We start from the raw sequence: 6,349 nt of genomic DNA on the forward strand, positions 1-6,349 counted from the left end.
TTTAAAATTGAAACACAACTGCCATGTAACTTTGTAAGTTTAAGGTGTTCAACGTGTTGATGTGATACCTACGTATACCGCGAGACAATCGCCACTGCAGCACTAACACCTCTGTCACCCTGCAGAATTACCAGTCCCGGGGCGCCTGGGTGGCACAGCGGTTAAGCGTCTGCCTTCGGCTCAGGGCGTGATCCCTGCGTTGTGGGATCGAGCCCCACATCGGGCTCCTCTGCTGTGGTGAGCCTGCTTCTTCCTCTCCCACTCCCCCTGCTTGTGTTCCCTCTCTCGCTGGCTGTCTCTCTCTGTCAAATAAATAAATAAAATCTTTAAAAAAAAAAAAAAAAAAAAGAATTACCAGTCCCCTTTTGTGGTGGGAACAGTTAAGGTCCGGGCTCTTACCAACTTCGAAGTTTATAATGCCGGATGGGCGGCTATAATCACCGTGCTATGCATCATCTCTCCAGAATTTATTTATCTACTCCCTCCCAGTTTGTAGCCTTAAACAACATGGTTTTTCTAGTAGAGGCATTCAGAAAACTCTACAGCAGTTTTTGAAAATAGCCTGTAGTTCCATTTTCAGCCACTAGATGGCAGGACAAACGAGAACTGGCGGATGCTAACAGGGCTTAGTTGCTTGACCAGAAGGGGCAGGGATATACGGGCAAGCGGCTTTCCCCAAGTCTTGCTCTGCATTACCTGCCTCACCACAGGGGATCAGGCTACACTAGCATCTCACACCATTTTCGCTGCAGTCCTTACACTTTCAGCCATGTTATCGTTTGCCTATGTGTTTACTGTCTGTCTCCCTCCAGAAGAGCTGGGACTCTGCTCTGTTCACAGCTGCACCCCCAAATTTAAAATAGGGCCAGGCAGCTCAGGGGTATTTGTTGAATGGATGAATGATGGGAATGACAGATGAATGTGACGTCTGATCCACACTCATGGGCCAAGTCTCCTCTGACTTTCCTGTTTCCAAAGGCTCTGTGACTCATTGTGAATGACAATCTGCGCTTAATATGGTGTCCGGATGTTAGCAAACTGCTCCACTCCGAGGTCTGGTTTATGTCTTTGAAATATCTGAGCCCTGAGGAGCAGAAAGCAAGAAGTCCTCTGGGTCTAACTAGCTTGGTTCGAGTTTAAAATTAAAAACGGCAAGCATAAATCCACTCGGAGGCTCCGGTGATCATGGCTGAAGGGTGTCCGTCCCTTCCAGCTCCAGCACCAACAAATGACTCATGGAGCATTGAAGCTGTAAATTCTGGTGAACAGAGGTTTCTTTAGATAAATCACCCATTTGCCATTAGTTGAAGCGGTCAAAAAGAATTTTGCTGGGCTTCTGGCGAGCGCGGTGCAGGTTATATCCCGTGGACTGAGAAAGTGGGTGGACGTGAACAGCAGGGCTGTGCTTAGGGTGAGGACAGTGAGGCTGAGTCCTGCAGAGCAAGGGGTTCGTCGTCTCTCCCTCCATCGTCCAAGCCAGCGATGGCATGACTCTGCCCTCTCCTTCCGTCCTCACTTCTGACTCTGACTCTCCTGCCCCCTCCTGCACTTCCAAGGACACTATGACTCCAAGTCTCCCCCAGACAATCCAGGATAATCTCTCCATCTCAAAATCCTAACTTCATCACACCCGCAAAGGCCCTTTGGCCATGTAAGGGAACACATTCACAGGTTCCGGGGATAAGGACAGTGACATCTTTGGGGGTGGTAGGTGGGGTTTATTTATTCTATGACGATGCTGATCTGAATTTTAGCCCATGCTTAACAGAGCATGGAGAAAAAACTCAGTCTATTGCTGGCACCCAAGAAACTTCATTAGCTCTAAGAGGCCACCTTAAGGGCCACGTGCCACCATTTCTAACCTTGACTGCCATGTGCTAGCCACTGCCAGCTGTCCCATGTGCACCTGTTCAGTTAAAATGTCAGGCACCCAGGGGGTGACATTCTTCCAGACTGGACACCAATAGCACCATCAGGGAATCAAGTGACTGCGCACAGGGAGGGCAATGAGGTGAGCCCGCCAGCCCAAGAAGGCTGGCCCCGGTGTGACCGGAGACGAGGACGGCTGCCACGGTATGGCTGTTTCACCTCAGCCCCCGACCACACCAGCACCCACCCATGCCTGCAAACAGTGAGAGTGGGGTCAAAGACGGCAGTCAGCGGGTGCAGCCCTGCTGACCCCCTAATTCAAGGAAGCACAGGAGGGGGAAGGTTCAGGTGGCTAGGGGCCTTCTCGGCATGGGGGGGGGTCCGACAAATACAACTGCGGGACATCTAGACGGCACATCATGATGACTTGGTATCGCAATAAAACTGAAAACAAAACAAAAAATATCAAAACCCCATCTGCCCCCCAGATAAAATTCAGCACTCAAGGGTCCGGAAACTCCCTTTCCTGGTGCACTTCTGTCCTCTCTCTGTGAGCCTTGGTCCTGCTGCCGGTTCCCCGTGAAGGCCAAGCCCCTCCCCCCAGAAAGGCAGTGAGAGCAGCAAGGCCATGACCATCTCAGCACATTTCTGCTCCATGGATGTCACTCAGCGACAGCCCCAGAGCTCCCCTTCCCAAGTTCCCGGATGGATTTTAGATGGCAGGGTGGACATGCACAGCGGCCGCCTGCAGGAGTGTTCTGTCCGGCAGAGACAGGATTCCAGCTGCAGCAGCCAGGGCAATAAAGCACTGTTTAATACGCCTTGATAAGCAGAGTAAATGTTTAACTCCATTGATGTAAACGGCCTGCTGGAATTTTCTTGACTTGGGGAACATACTACTTTTGCGTTCAGGATGGAGAGAGATGAGTGTCCTGGACCGAACACGAGAAGGATGGAAGTGGACATGACCATGCTTGTTTTCTCGGCATCGGGGGGCCCGCCAGCATGGGTTTTATGGGCGAACTCGTGTGCTTCCTAATTCCGTTTCTCAGGCAAAGGCTGGTCTGTTCATGTCCACATTTGCACCGAGTGAACGTATGCAGTAATATGGAGCATAAAAATTCATGTCTGGATCTGCCGAGGAATCTCTAATTTTGCTGGCTGTTAGCACCACCAGACCCAGAGGAAGCGACGGGAGCATCTCACCGAGTGTGCTCGAGGTACCTGGATGTATCAGGAACTTCTCCTGTGACCACCTGTCAGAGCCTCACTCCCACCAGTGGCTTCCACCTTGTGGAATCTGGGGGGCCGGCCAGCCACTGTGGCAGACAGAGCAGCGGTCACCACATATGTCCATGTGCCAACACCGAGACGCTGTGCACATGGCCGCACGGGCACCGGCTCGCCGGCTCTGAGAGGGGACATGGTCCTGGAGTGCCCGTGTGGGCCCGGTGTAATCATGAGAACCCTTCTGAGTGGGAGGAGGTGGCAGAAAGGCGGCCAGCGTGACGCTGTGTTGCCTGCTTGGCAGACGGAGGGAAGGTCCCATCGAGGGACACGGGCGCCTGCCTAAAGCTGTAATGGAGAAGGCCAGAAAACATTCTCCCAGGAGCCCCCAGAAGGGAATGCAGCTTTCTCGGCTGCAGAACTGTCAAAGAATCCATCTCGACTGCGGGGAGCCGCCCAGGTGGGGGGCCTGCATACTTATTTTCTGGAACTGCATGGCCAAGTTCCACAGAGTGGGGGTCTGAAACATCAGAAATCCCCCTCCCTCCCCTGGTACTGCGGGCAATCCTCGGCCTCCCGTGGCTTGTGGACGCATCACTCGGCCTCTGTCTCCCCGGTACCCACGTCCAATGTCCCTCTGCTCAGGACACTAGCTGTACTGGACGCGGCCACCCGTGATTCCACCTGCCACAACCCTATTTCCAGGAGGTCCACAATCACAGGCTCTGGGTGGACATGACCTCTGGGGGACGCGGTTCACCCCGGTACTGCAGCCAGGTCTCTCCCTACCAGGACAGACCCCAGGAGGTGGGTCTACTATGAGGAGCGAGGAGCGTCTGGGCGCCCACGGCCTCACAGCTGCACGCGCACGGGTGGAGGGCACCCAGCGTTTCCCGCACCCTTCTCCGCTCCTTGCGTTTCTGCCTGAGGCTCTTCCCAACCGAACGAGGACACGAGATGTCCTCCACCTACCGGCGCCCTTCTGCGCAGGTCTGCGCCCTGCCACAGGGGAGGGGCCTCCAAGCATTCCCACCTTGACTCTTCTTCCCACTCAGGGGACCCGAGCCCACCCCACCCGAGGCAGCGAGGCCGCCGCTTTGGTGTCGAGCGCTCTGCCATGCCGCTAATATCCCCGTACACAGATGCTGACAACTCCTGCAGCTTCTGTTTCTCCCTCTAAAAACAGAATGAACATGAAGACCTCCCTTTGCCTAGCACTCTCAGAAGTGGGGTGGGGGGGAGAAGACAGAAATGAAAAGAAGGAAGGGAGGATGGACAGAGGGAGGGGAGGGAGGGACAGAATTGAGGACCAGCCCCGCCCCACAGCCCCTGCTATAGGCCCTCTCTTCTGGGTCCCTTCAGGGCAAGCGGCCGCCTTGTCCACCTGCACACCCAGCGCTCCGCAGCCCAGCTCACCGCTCCCTAGAGGGCGGTCATCTCACTGGGCAGGGGTGTGGGGCAGGAAACACACCTCCACCCTCACCTCCTTGACCTCAGATCCCGGGAGTGGCCGGGATTACACCCCTTCTCCGGGAGGTTCAGGAGTTCAGGCGTCAAGCATCACCCCCCAGCAGGTGACTCCAAACCTGGATGTCCAGCCCCAAGGGGTCATCAGTCAGGCAGAAAGCCCTTTGGGACGTGTCGAGGCACGTCTCCAGGCTTGGGCTCCGCAGACTTTACTAATGACTGAGACACTGACCTATTTTTAAGAACAAGTGCCGAGGGCAGCTGAGACTCAGCCTGGGGAGAGTGAGGCAAGAAGGTGGGGGCTGTGCCAAAGGACGGGTCCTAGACGCCGGTCCAACTCAGCCCCAACCGCTGGAGTCCTGCAGGTCAAGGGGCCGACCGTGTGTTTCCTGAAAACGCCCAGGCAGTCTGCCACCTCCTTGGCCCCTCTTCAGACCCGTTTCACTGGATCCCAAAGCCTCTGGAAAATCAGCATGGCACAGAGGAGAAACAAGGGGGGGGGTTCCTGCCGGGTCCGCTCCCCTTGCCCTCGGAGCCCCTGACTCGGTTGCTCCCCCATGCAGCGCTGGTTTGGAGGGCTGGGTGAAGTTGGTAGCACAAGACAGACGTAATAACCCCCCAGCACTGCGCTGGCCTCCCTTCCGAGGAGCCCTGGGCGGGGGGTCGATTTGGAAATCAGGAAATGATTTTTCACAGTTACGCAACCTTGTCTCGTGTTTTCCCCGTTGGCTATTTTGTCCTTCTCCCTTATTTAACATGTTCTGTTTCAATCAGGCACTTTTTATATCCTGTTTCCTCGAAAAGGCCCTGTTTCCAAGAGCAAGGTGTTACAACGAACATTCTCAAGCATCTACTCAAATGACTTCACTCGACTCAGAAGTGCCCATGAAACATTTGGCCTGTTTTAATCCTGACTCACTTGGCGATACACAGCAATTTCAGGTTATGACAGCACTTTGTTAGTCTTTCCTGTGCTTTGATTTTCAAGGGATGGGGTCATTCTGGACCCAGCGGAACAATCTGGGAGCACCGACGAGCATCTGTGCTCTGTTACCGAGCCTCCGGAAGCCACTGGAGCCTGGCGTCACTTCGAAACTGTGTGACGGCACAAACCAAGGGTAACGCGCTCGCATCCACCACCAAGGGGCACCTCACCCTCTGCCGGGTGAGGTGGTGGGACGCTCCAGTGGGGACCCCCCACCTGCCCCCCGGGTCCCCGAGAAACAGCAGGACATACGGACAGGGCTGTACTTAAACGCCATGGGCAGACTTCGCAGGTCCATCTGAAACCAGAACAAGGTTCTGTTCCTACAAGCTCGTGTGGGAAAGCTCCGTCTTATTAAAACCTTCTCTTTGATCTGCCCATGATACTGGGGAGACGTAAAGAGCTCCATCCCGTCCTCCTTCAACAACGAGAAGGCAGGCGGGAGCTTCTTCCAACAGAGCACAATTGTGTGCTCTCCGAGGCCGACACCAACAAGCTGAAGACACGCCAAGTCCTCGGGGCAGGCGCACCGTTTCTAAAAATCTCCCACAACAGGATATCTGTTCTGTGAATTTTGTTCCGTTACTGCTTAGTGCCACAGGGTAAACTCGGTCACCTACCACTTCAATCCAGCCGAGAGACCACAAGGCTGCCACTCTGATCTGCCAGTCCTCCGACGAACCTGGGAGACTTCCCTGGACGGTGCCTGCAGATCCGGGGACGCCCCCAGGGGGTCCCCGGTGTCCCACCTCCGTGTGCCCGCGGTGTGAACACCGCCAGGTGCCCAAGGCGGGCACAGCC

This window comes from Ursus americanus, chromosome 30 (genome assembly GCF_024610735.1).
Source record: "Ursus americanus isolate L20-20 chromosome 30, mUrsAme1.1.p, whole genome shotgun sequence".
Lineage (NCBI taxonomy): Eukaryota > Metazoa > Chordata > Mammalia > Carnivora > Ursidae > Ursus > Ursus americanus.